Source organism: Bombus huntii, chromosome 15 (assembly GCF_024542735.1).
Source record: "Bombus huntii isolate Logan2020A chromosome 15, iyBomHunt1.1, whole genome shotgun sequence".
In the NCBI taxonomy this organism is placed as follows: domain Eukaryota; kingdom Metazoa; phylum Arthropoda; class Insecta; order Hymenoptera; family Apidae; genus Bombus; species Bombus huntii.
Window position 1 is genome coordinate 3,059,243 of NC_066252.1, and position 13,599 is coordinate 3,072,841.

Sequence of the window (13,599 nt, forward strand, 5' to 3'; positions counted from 1 at the left end):
TGCTTCCATTTAGATCCGATAATTTCATGAAGTTTAAAAAGATCGAAATATTCATAACGCTAATATACTAAATTGCAGTAGATAAGTTATTTAGGAACTATTTTCCAATAAGTATATTATTATAAACTAATAATTATAAAGGAATAATAGTTCATAATATAGTTGTTTCTTTTTTATTTCCGATTGAATGAAATCTCAGATATTTCAAACTATTAACAATATAATAGGAATATTTCAAGAAATTTTGTTTTCTGATGTGCACGTTTAATATAGCAATATACCAATTTGTAACTTCTTTAGGAAATTGTCAAAGAAGATTTCTAAAATCTTTTATTTTCTTGTCGTTAGTCTCAGATTGAATTAAATATGAAGATTTTAGATCGCTGAGAATATGATTCAAATATTTCAAGGAATTCCATTTTTCCATCTCCAAGTTTATCATAATAAGATGGTAAAAAGCAAGAGCAAACATCCTCTACGTGTTCTGCTGCAATCTACTTTTTCCTTCTTCTTCCTGTTTTTTTAATAATGACAGCAATTTTTGAATGTAAAGAGATTATTTCGGTATTCTGCTAACGTTTTTCTGAAATAAATAACGTAACGTCGGTACTCTTTTGTAAGAAAGGTCATGATAAATTACGATAAAGAGTGCTCTGGACCTCTGAGCGTTTCCTGTCACGTAGTGCTTCGCTATTTCTCCCTTTTACTGAATCCAGATTGGATTTAGCTAGAATGGAGTCTGTTGGTCACAGAAGATTGAAATTAATACCGATCCTCATATAAGCACAATCCTTCTGGTCAACAGTATTATCTAGATAGGAACTATAATACGAAAAAAGACGATCAACCATTTTATCATCGTTAATGCTTCTCTTTTATCCGTATTAATAATTTATTTCGCGTTTTACGATTTCGTGAATTAATAATCTTTTTCTTCTTCGTACATTTTTTGTCGATTAATAATATTTCTCACTTTTTCCATATTTATGAGTATACAAAAAGTATATAAAATATTCGACGTTATAATTTACAAATTACAAATTACAAGTTACAAATTACCAAAAGGATACTCTTTACAATTTTTAGTAGATGAAACAGATTTTTATGGGACTTCCATTTTTTCAGTTCCGTTCGTAAAAACATGAAATTGCGCAAAAGTCAGTTGTCTATTCACGAGGCTTAATAATTTGATTCATTTATATATCAGCATATAAAGATTGATAATTTGGATCATTTTTTGATATTCACGCGAATAAATAATTTTCGTAAATTAATAATTTGGGTCATTTGTATTTATTTAATCCTTCCTTCCCATTTTTTATAATTTCCCTGATTAATCATTTATTTTATCTTGTATATTTTGGTTGGTTAATTACTTGATTTATTCCTTCATATTTTCATGGATCAACTAATTTGTTTCGTTTTTTTTTTTTTTAGATATATGTGACTTAATAATTTCTCTTCTTTTCTCATATTTTCGTGAATTGATAGCCCTTTTATATTCTTAATAGCCGTATTCTTTTATATCTTGTAAGAAAAATGGGAACATTTCTTCCATTATGTTGGTTAAGAAATATTTTTGCCAGATCTTCGGATTATAATATTACGTAATACTTTTAAGAGACTAGAAATAAGTTTTTAGAGAGAGATTGAAAAATTGTTAAATTGATAACGCAAGACACAGTGGAATTATGGAAACGTTTTGCTAAAGTTTATATGCAAGAAGAATTTTTACTTGTATCGAAAAATTCTCCTTTTTCATTTTTAAATGTTTTCGTGTAACAACATAAATTCCTTCGCAACGCTCCTCGTAAACTGTAAAAATGATTAAATATACTTCTCCCCCGAGAGAATAATTCTTGTTTTGCCGGACATGTTTAAATCATTATAACCGATACTATATGACAGCAGCGAAGAGGGGAATGACTCTTTCATATAACATTCGTAATGTTCTGTCGAACGCATATCGTTGAATTATTTTTGACGGGTGATCAAACCCTCCAGTTCCTCAAACAGAAACGTCTCGATACATTCAGAAACCATCAAAATCCCAAAAATCTGAAAATCATTTTGAAATCGCGGATTGACAGATATTTTCTATCGATCTATTTTCCTACTTATTTTGAAGGAAATCGATAAATTATTTGTTTACGCGTACCAAAATCAAATTGGTCAATTTTTTACTAATTTCTTTTACTAAAAATAGAATCAATTCCATCGAGATTAATCGTTCTCACGGATGACAATTAATATATTTGAGATATTTTGGAAGGCGGTAAAAATATATATTTAATCCGAAAGCTAGACAAAAACATAGTTTTCGTTTTATGGGTTTGATAAACGGCGCATCGAATATTAAAATCGCTCTCTTCTGTAACGTCATCTGAAAATGTCAAAACCAAACAATGTCATTTCTTTTCTCTGTGTTCTTCGATTATCAGTTTCCTATAAAAGAAGAAATTTCTGCAATAAAGAATCGGACAATGATTTTGCGAATTTACAATCTAACTTCGTATTTCGACGTATGTACAATGTACATAGATTTTATTTTAAATTAGCAATTTCACATCCTACGATTTAATATGTTCCAACCACCTACAATTTATACGAATCTTCAAATAGAGTTGGAAATGTAGAAAGCGGAAATCTGGAGGCAGGACATTCCTATTGACTGGAAGAATCTCGTAAAATGGCCTACTCAACGTTAAGGATAAGGCAGCAACCGCGAGCAATTTTTATCGAACAAATCCCCGACGCAATCTCAAAACGAAATGAAACGATCCTCGAAAGAACCTCGAGGCTTCCGTCTCGTTTCGAACGAGCAGCAGGGAGCTCGCAATGGGGCGGCAAATTAATCGGTCGGCCGCAATCGCAGTCTCTTTCTCTCTCTTTCTCTCTCTCCCTGCTCTTCCATTATCCGATTATCAGAGATTCGCCGGTCGGCGTAGCGTCGCGGCGCGCGTAATCGCCGCTGGGTTGCACATGAAAATTGCAAGTGTCACGCGCTCTGCAGTGCTTGAAATTTTAGTCCCGTGGAAATGCCAGCTGTTGTTTTATGTGACCACTTTCGTATGTTATATATCACGTGTCGAAATAAATTTACATAGTGTAATTTATCGAAGTTTGTTCGTGAGAAGAAACAGCATGGAATTTTATAATACGGTCAGTCACGATAGTCTGCGTATACTTATTGAATTTCGTGTGTCTGAGTTCTAGAACACATTGAAAACACACTTTTGTCACAAAACTACTTGTACTTGCATATCGATACAATTACTGTCAACGTGTTGTCAAGAGGAACACAAAATTTAAAATATTTAAAGATTAAGATTGTTACTAAAAGTTTAGATAACTTTTTCCACGAATTGTTTAGAAATTTATTACTAAATACCTTAAGAAGTTTTTACAATTTTTTCACGTGGATATCATTTTTAAGAAATTATCATTATTCGAGACTTTAGCTCGCTTCTTCCGATAAATTATTTTCAGATTACACGTGTAGATATGGAAAAGCAGCTCCCTCGCGTTTTATTCTTCCCATGGCGGCATTTTCGCGCGAATCACAGGGAAAATCGGGCGGAAAATCCGACGGAAGACAGCGGATCGTTTAAGGGCGTCTCGAGTGATGGTAGAAATGAATTTTCGATGCGACTCGTGCAACTGTAGTCGACCTGGGATAATTGCAGCACTGCAGCCGCGATAAGCGGATGTGCAGCCGTGTAGTTTTCCACGCGATGAGCACGTGAAAGCTCCATGGCTTCCAACAATGTATCACCCGGGAATTATAAGTGGCGTAAATTACGGCTGAAGGTTGCACACAACTTAGCCTTACAATCTAACTTTCGTTTTAAACGACTATAATTCTGCTAATGAAGACACATCGTCTGGAACAGTTGAATCGACAGAGCGACTTGCAAATGATATTGCTTCGAAAACCTTCCATTTCCTTTGTTTTTGCTTATTGCGTTTTACTGTTTCTCTTTAGCGCCTTCCACAAGGATATTTGCAAAATATCTCTCTAATAGGCTATGAAAGGAAATTTCCAAACGTAGAATACATTCCTCTCCCATTTCATTCTTTCCTATTCTTTCGTAGCGGCACTCGACAGTAAACTTTCCAACGGTTTCTGTTCCGTGGCTCGCTACACAAAGACCCTATCCTTCGGACAAGATGATTACTAGATGTCGATACATTTTTACGGAATATTTTCGCATGGACCCAAGTTCGAACTTGTAATCGCGAACCGCGAACCGAAATTAGTAACCGCGAGTTTTACGCCAGGTGTACACAGAGAATATATTGTTAATAAATATTTGTTGTTAAATATATTGTTGTTAGATATCGTGTTTTCTCAGTACCTACCATGCCTATCACCTCACTTTGTTTTCCTTAAATAGCTGTATCTTAATTTATTTTATCAATAAAGCCCTACCTTTTGTCATACTCTAAGTCTATAAGTTGTTTGGAAAAAATTGTCTAAGCATACTTCTCATTTAAAACTAAAAATTCAAAGATATAAAATACAATGAAACCTAGTTGTTTTAAGTTCTAGGATAAAATACTCCATTAAGGTAATTAACTGTTTGAGTCCCAGGGGTCTTTGAAAACACAGGGTCGAAAAATGCCGAACGGAGCAATAGCGATTATCATATTTGTTATTTTATGAAATACATCTATATTATTATATATGCGTGCTATTAGTTTATAAATATTCCAAGTTTTGTTCAATAAAAATTATTCAGAAGATAACAATGAAGTATAAAATACCATCAGTCGTCTGTAGCGTTCAAATGTACTGGGACTTTTCGGCACAAAATCTAAACAGCGCGATCCCGATGCTTGGAACTCAAACGGTTAAGAAACACGGTTGTCCCTGTAGAATTAAGTTAATCGAAGATTGGTCGTAAAATGCAGCGACAACGTCGCGCGGTTCAGTCTATTCTGTGGTAATTTAACACCGTATCAAGAGTACCTAAAATCATCTTGGACCGCTAATGCACATAGTTCGCGGCATATAACTGGCTGGAACGAGGTCTATATCATTGAAACGATTACAGGTCCCCTATGTTCAACCGGACATTTGGTAAATTGATTTGATCTCGACTTCCCAATAAAACAGACGAGATACGACATAGGGCCGGTTGCATCGCCGTACCTACATCAACTTCGACTTTGGAAAAAATTGAAACACGCATGAAGGGTATAAAGAGGCGAGGAAGCTGCAATGCGATAAGAAGACAAGCCTCGCTTTCCATCAATTTGAGTGAACCCACAAGATCTAACCATAAATCAAATACTTTTTCGAATGTGTTACAAATTCATGAATTCTTATTCGTATCATCAAAATTTGATATTTGTAATAGGTAAAGTATTACATTCTTCGATATGAAATTTCTATCTTTCCTCTTCTTCAACAAATACGATTTAAATATACAAATCCTTTAATTATTATTTTATTCGATCTTTTGCGCAAAAATATTCAACGACATTTGAATAGTAAAAGAAATTTCAAATTTAACGATAATACGAACTTTTATAAATTTGCACAATCTATTTCTTACGAATAACATTTAATGAACATACGGAATAATGAAATTAGCTAGGTAAGGAATAATAAAAAGCTCCTTGACGTCAAATGATGTCTCTTGCACGTTATTGTACACGTTCGAAAACGTATTACGTATTGGGACGTCATTTGATATAAAAAACTAGTAATGTATTCATCGTACAAATATAATATTCATAGAAGTTCATTTATACAAAATTCTCAGAAATGTGAAATCTAACTTGGAACAAAAACGAGTCGTGACTCTTTACCTTTTTAAGTAATAATTCGTTAATTTATAGAAAACGATTAATTCACGTCTATGGAGAATTCTGCGAACTTGAAAAATATTTAAGAATTTTTTATGTATTCGCTTAAAGAATGATAATGACAAGTAGACAAGCGATGGAAGCTTTCTTTAGTAGAGCAACGACGTGTGAAATAATCGATTCTCTAATATAACGAACCAAAGGTTGCTTCAAGACCGAAATTCTTGTAATTGTAAGGTAACTTTCATTGCGTCCAATAGGAATCATAAGCCACGCAATAGCCCCAAGTGCTCTTTATTTCTTCATTTACTTGGACCTCGAAACTTCTTAACTCCTGGTGTCTTGTGCTGAAATGTATATTTCTCAGAGAAACCGATGGTCCCTTGTAAATATTTAAATAGCAAATGTTTCTTCGGTTGATGAAGGAAAACCGCTCATTGCTCCTTGAAAGTTTAATGCTGTTATACATTCCAATAAAAAGTTTGATACAAAATTTAGCATTTAATCTTTTTTAAGACTACATTCATTAAGTCTGATATAAAAGATAGATATTTTCTATCTTTTTTCACAAAAATAATATTCAAATATGTAGTCATGGACATTGAGATTTAGTACACATTCGTAGAAGGATTTTATTCATTCAGAAATAATTGGGTAGCCTGTCGTTGTCTGAAATAAAAATCAAAGTATTCGTACGCAACCATTTTACAAACCACTCGTAAATATTCGTAGCTAATAATATTTGTAGTAGCTTTGAAAATCTTTTACACACCTCTTGCAGTATCTGTAGTATTTATTAATATCTCTGAAGGAGTGAAGAGGGCAACTCATTCATATTAAGTTGATTGTACACGTGAAAGGAAATTCTTTATCAATGGAAAAAGATTCTTAGTAATTTAATGTAAAATTATTCTTAAGAATATCTCGAACATAGATGCTCGAACGCAAGTAACTGTCGGTACTTAACGACTAGCTGGGAATGTTTACGCATTTATAGGAAATAAAATTTACTCAAACGTAATATAACGTGAAATGTTTACGAGAAATCTAAATATGCATCGAGTATTCGTTATAACATCAGGACGGAACAAATATGTCTCTAGGTTAGTTTTTCTTAATTATTTCATCATAAAAATATGAGTTTGCGTAACAGTTCACAGTCTACCTATTAATAGAATTCCTATGACACTGGAAAAATAACGCGCAATGATGTTTACACGCGTGAAAGATTAACAATATTGTTTGCCAAGTCATAATTATTTGTCTATCTCTAACGCGCGATAAAGCACACTTTGTTCGTTCCACGGGGCTCGATAAATCGGTAGAACAGCCACCATAGGAGAAACTCGATCTAGCTAATCATGACGGGTCTTAATAAGAACTCCTCGCCGCACTGGTACTCATTTTATGCGGACTAGTTCGAAAGCGACTTTTCTAATTTTCTACGATTACACCTCGGAGGAAAATGAAATTTTGATTAATTCAAAATTACTGTACAGTTGTGAAGGAGAATTTATGGGAGTTGCTTTTGGCTCTTTCCCTTTAAAATTCGGACGATTGTTAATTCATACGAATATTAATATTCATTTCACTTTTCAGTTCTTTAAACTTCTTGTAAAAACTTTTTCATATTTTTCCATCATAATTTCGCTACTCTTATTTTGCTTAAATAAGAAAGGAAATAACAGTATCGTCTCGGCTGTTTCTTACTATTCTAATTTTATGTATTTAAATTATTCTAAAGGTTTTTTGGTTTCAAAGGTGATTTGTACTCTTTTGTTGTTCTCGCTCTTCTAAATCGTTTTAAGAGTTAACAAATATTTATTTTAGTATAAATATCGATTTATGTTACTTGCTAGTTTCGTTTAAATTTTTAATTTTCTTATCGAATCAAACCTTTTTCTGTTCTAAAAAAATCTTCCAATTTTTAAAAAAATTATAATAGTGTTTTTCTTCGTTATTCACATTTTACTCAAATTATTCAGGTAATTTTCCTTCTTCAAAAATATTATATAATTTCTTTGAAAATGATTCTCGTTTTTTCATTATTTTTGTCGCAGGTACTCAAATCATTAAAAAATTTCTTTAATTTTCTTCTTTCTTTTTTATAAGTATTTTCATATTCTTTTTCCATTTAAATCATTATTTCTAACAATTTATTTTTTATTCTCTTTGAATAAACGTCGCATGCACTCTTTATTATTCCCTGTTTAATTAGATCCTTCAATGAGATTTTTTATCAAATCAAATATACGTGAATTTCTTTATCTCACTTCCTGTGATTGAAGAGCAAACGAAGCTGTTAAAAAAATATTCTCATATTCTATGATTTCAAAACCTATTATTTAAAGCGACACGTAATGAACTTTAAACATTGTCTAGCTGCCGCGGATGTGGGGCAACAATAAACGACGGCCATTGACAATGATTCAAAGAACTCGCGGGCTAATCATTGTCCATCATCGTCCATCTAACTCCGGCAATGGGATCGCGCCAAGTGGAGGAAGTCTCTTAGATCATTGATCTCGCTGATCCGTGTCACGTTTTGTAAACACTCGTTCAAAATACCAAACTAATAAAAAAGAACAAAAAATCGAGAAACGCGAACTATTCAATTTTTTGACATACGATATACCGTTTATTTTGGAGAAAATTGGTAATTTTGAGTTCTTGGAAATTTCCAGCTTCGATCAAACGCCAACGTAGCTTCGCATGTCCTCAGGGACTCGACCCATTTCTTCGTAACATTCCATTTTCAAGATGGAACTTTGAAAAATTTATTCGAAACTCGACAATGCGTTTCTTCCTTTTTTCGCCCTGTTTGCTTGATATACCCATTTTTTCCTTTTTAAAATCTTTACGATATATAAAGATGTACCATAGGAATTTATTCTATTCCCATCTTAAAGATTTCTTCTTCTTCGTGAGGGTAAATTTCGTTTGTTAGTGGAGAATGTATGTAGGGATTTATGTAATTTCAAATGTGATTTTACTATATTATAAAATCAATTATGTTACTCTCTGTTTTATCGTAGAAATTTCGTTGAGGATTTGTTTATGCGATAGGAATTTATACTGGCTCTATAAAATTTGTCTTCTTTCCCCAACATGAGGTTTTACTTGTGAATGAAAATCTGAATAATAATTTATCAAAATTTTAGAAACTTTGATAAAATAACAATAAAAAAAAACGTTTGATCAGTTGACAATCAAATTTTGAATAAATAATCCACGATACTTTGTATCCATAGTACTTTTATAAATTACATAATTCTGTCGTTGAATAAAAAGAATTGATTGCTACAGTATTAAATATTGAATGCAATAAGTATATAATTCGTATTAACTTACAAATGATCTAGTTTCGACAAATATAACAATGACAAGAGTTTAATTATTATATAATCATACAATTTATATATGGTTATACTACAAAGTCAGGATCTATTTTGTGATAAAAACTTCTTCAACAATTTTTTCAATTAAGCATCTATTTTGATCTATCTATCCATTTTATGAACAGTGTAATTACATCAAATTTCTCATCAAATTAAGAAGAACAAAGATCATAGAGTACAATTTTATAAACTGGATATATATATATGGACTGGTGTTTTCAAATACAAAAATATAGCAGAAGCAGTTTAATAGTTTAATTGCACCAGTTCGAAGGATTATTTAAGAAATGTTAACTATAAGTAGCATGCTTGTTATTTCATGGCAAGTGTCTCCACGGTCGTAAATTATTCATTTCATTTTCGATATTACTGCCTGATAAGTGTAGTGGTTTATACAGTGTTTTACGATCAGCGGAAATAAAGATAGCGAACACGCAACGCTGATGGTTCGTCGGAAAACGAAACACGTTGAAAAAGCTTTTTCCCTTGATGCATCGTCTGTAACGATTGTCAGGAAACGCACGTAAGTCCATGACGGTAAGAGCGTAATAATAAGTTAAATGTCACGGATAAGTTTTATCGCGAAATAAAATAAAGAACGAAAAAGAGGAAGGGAATACTCTCTACGTTTCTCTTGTTACATTACGCTATTTTCTTTTTCTTTTATCAAATTCACAGAAATTAGAATTTTTCCTTAACTGAACGCAATTTTCGTACAAGATATTAAACAGATAAGAAAGATACTAATCTGCATGAATAGAAAATGAAAGTTCTACTCTACTACTATTCTCTGTTTTAATTAATTTAAAAAAGGTTACTAATATTAGGTTCTTTTTTAATTGATAGAATTTTAAGGAAACGATCACATTTTGAAATTTTTAAAAATATGAAGGCACTGAAGCTACGAGATAAAAATCGAAAATTATACGTTTCTGTTATTATTACACTGCTAATATTTTGCTTCATTCTATTTCTCCTAGATCAACAGATATTAAAACTGTTTAAACGTTATGTTATTTTAATAAAAGAAAAAAGAAATAATTACATCTTCTGTGAAGCTATGAAGAGTGATAAGAGAAATATCAAGACTACATTTCTATTAACTTCTTTTTAATATTTAAAATCTCTTATTCAAAATTATTTCTTATTAATCTCAATAGAAAGGAATATTTGAAAAATTGAAACTTCAAGTATTTTAAAAGTGCTAGACGTTATCATAAAAGAATTTAAACAAAAATAAGGAAAATGTTACAAACATATTCATGAAAGAAAATATTCTTCAAATCAGATATTATCTATTATTTACTACTCCTTTTGGATTTCCTTTCGAAGAATCCGTCGATCGGTTTCAAAGTCCATACCGTGATCTCAACCGATTTGAACTTTTTGTAAAGGCCAAAAAATCGTGAGTTTACGGGTCAATAATAATCAAACGAATCGATTTTGTTATCTGCGTTGCTTTGCAGATTATTGCTACGCCGACCGGCTTTTATATCTGTGCTCTTACAGTACGTGTTTATTTGTCGTTATTAATAGGATTATAAGAATCTATAGGATATAAGGATTATAAGAATTTCGAAGAAAAGTTATTTCGTAAAAGATTCAATTAATTCTGAATATCTTCAAATAGATGTGAAATAAAAAAAAATTAATATCTAACAAATAATTCCAAATAACTCCATAAAAAGCTATAAGAATTAACAAAAGAAGTATCAAAATTAAAGTAAATATAGTTACAGATATTGAAGAACTCATCGATTGCACATGTAAAAACATTCCTTATACAAAAATAGACTATTAAAACGGGTTTAAGATAAGCACAAAGAAACGTAAACAGTCAAGAAAAGTAGAAAAATGGCAAGTTGCGTTTCAAGCGACAAGAATAAAGACAAATAACTAGTAGAAATTCGATTGAAACAAAAGCATGCTGCATTATGGCAAAGCCATTGGACGCAGAATACTTTAGTAGCCATTAGCAAAGTATACCGACGTCTAGAGTGACGCAGCTTACTCTATGAATAGTCACTGAAGCTAAACTAGACCAAGCATGACAAAAGACATGACATGACAAAACGAACCAAATATTCCTAAAAAAAAAAAATAAAAAAAAAAGACAGCGGTACATAAAGTCTTTTATAATCGAGGAGAAATGTGTATTCAAAACCAGAAAAAAAAAAACAAGAATTTCGCGGTAACCGCCGTTAATTTGTTCGAGTCCTATCTGTCGAAATTAATCTCTGATTTCGACATCCGTCTGTTAACGTTAATCTCTGCATCCTTGACACGGCGAATAACCTTTTAACACGACGAACCGCACGGAGCTTGAAGCTCGTTGACCCTTTCTATCGTTCGGGATACCACAATGTATATCATTGGTCGAGAAATTTGCGTAAAGTTGAAAGTACGATTAACGATCAACTGATTGTGCATTTATGCATTTGTAGAAGATTGGGAAATACGCTGTTGACTACAAGTATCAAGGAACAAGCTGATGTATATATGATGTATATGATGTAACAAGCTGTGATGGTTTTCATTGTTCATACTTTCGAATTATCTCGGTATAAATCTGTTACTTGGGTCGCATTAGTGTGGAAAATATGATGTGAAATAGAATTTGTTGGAGTTTTTTAATAAATGTAACGAGTAAGTATCCCGCTGTTTATGGCTGGCGGTATATATATTATATTGGGGATTTTTATATATTTATGATAAATTTGAAGTTGCACATACGCACAGAACGTATATGATACACAAGGATATATAAAATATCCATAGTGATATATATTGCTATAATTTTCAGTAGATGAAACATATTTCTACAAAAGCTCCATTTCTTTAGTATTGTTCATAAAAGTGCAGAATCGCATAAAAATCCTCATTTTATACGTAAGGCGTGTGGAGAGAAATATATAAAATATTCAAAGTAATGTACTTGTTACAATATTTAATATTCTTCTTTTTTAATCGTGTTCATAAAAGTACGAATCTGCGTAAATAATATGACAGATCGAATCACTTCAAATATGATACGCTATTTAAGAATGTTGAAAATCTTGATAAGCTTTAATATGTCTTTCTATGTTTGAACTTTGATAAGACTCGAAAGTCTTGTCAGATCTTGAAAGCTTTTGGAATCTCGGCAATCTTGAAATAGACGGATATTCTGCATCTTACATCTTCGATTTTATATCTACAAACTCTTACATTATATTCCACCTACAGTATCTTATCTGCAAGATCTTATCTTCTATCTATCTCTTATATCTTATGTATCTCTAATATTTTATACAAAATATAAGTTTCGTCTTGGAAGTCTCGAGAGCTTAGCGTAAATATAAAATTTTCGTTAGAAAAATTAATACTCGCCTAGATTTTCAGGAAAGATTGTCAAGACCTATCTAAACTTTAAAGGTTCGTAAATATTGAAAATTTAAATATGACATATTATCATTAAACTACGAATTTTGATGCACTTATAGGAAATTTAAATCAGAAAAAGAGGAAAGTTCAAAACATAGAAAACAACAAAAATAAAGTTCATCGCCTATTAGAATATTCAGTAGATAAAACAAATTTCTGTTCAAGTTTTATCACTTTATTTACCTTCAGAAAAATATGAATTTCCATAAATATCTGTGACCATATACTCATTTGCATTCATGACTATGCTATTCCACTTAAAACACAAAGCAATTACTTTAAAGACATACGAGTATTTTGCTATTCTCTGAACAGTCGTGTTTCCCTATTAATTCATATACCGCACATTTCGCTGTATATTTTAATATACGACCGTATTATACCGTATTCTCATTCAAATTGTATACAGTTCGTCGAACCGTGGTATCGTCGAAAAAACACCTTAGACGCGTCCCTACCCTAGATACCCTGCGTTTCCACGAAAACTTTTATGCGAGATACGTATCTGCGAGGGTGGAACTTATTTACCTGGTCTACACAGAATTCCTGTGGGACTGCAAAGGGGTAGTTCCATGCATTTTAGAGGTGGCCTGAGCCACACTGAACAAACTTCTAACGGAATGTTGTTGTGACGTGAGGGTGACTCCTCACCCCATTGTGACTCGCCCCTGATGCTTTTCTCGCATAAATTCAATTTATCAGCCTGTTAAAAAATATTTCGCCACCGTCTCCCCTACACACTTTCTCTGTTTTTCTGCCTGCCTTTATCTTCGTCACGTTATCAACGTGGTAATGGGCCTGGGAAAAAGTTTCACGACGGTGTAACGAGTTTCGAGTTCGGGTATATGGAGTTACGTAGCAGACACCCGTCGGCCGTATGGCGACTTGAAAAATTGATGGATCGTGATGGGACGCGGAGACGTTGTTTATCACGTCGTTAGAAAAAAACGAAAGATATTTTGCT

At 32.3% G+C, this 13,599-nt stretch overlaps 2 protein-coding genes and 1 long non-coding RNA gene across 4 annotated transcripts in view; 1 reads left to right on the top strand and 2 right to left on the bottom strand.

Annotated features, from left to right (window-relative positions):
- LOC126873684 (apolipophorins) overlaps positions 1–13,599 on the bottom strand; it is a 46,233-nt gene that overhangs the window by 27,343 nt on the left and 5,291 nt on the right. The gene's annotated exons all lie outside the window — the stretch shown is intronic.
- Positions 1–13,599, top strand: part of LOC126873736 (uncharacterized) — a 97,490-nt gene that overhangs the window by 5,841 nt on the left and 78,050 nt on the right. The gene's annotated exons all lie outside the window — the stretch shown is intronic.
- LOC126873764 (uncharacterized) lies at positions 1,413–4,089 on the bottom strand. The gene is made up of 2 exons (XR_007692525.1): positions 3,392–4,089; positions 1,413–3,212 (listed from the first exon to the last, which is right to left on the bottom strand). It is a non-coding gene; the product is annotated as an uncharacterized LOC126873764 (long non-coding RNA).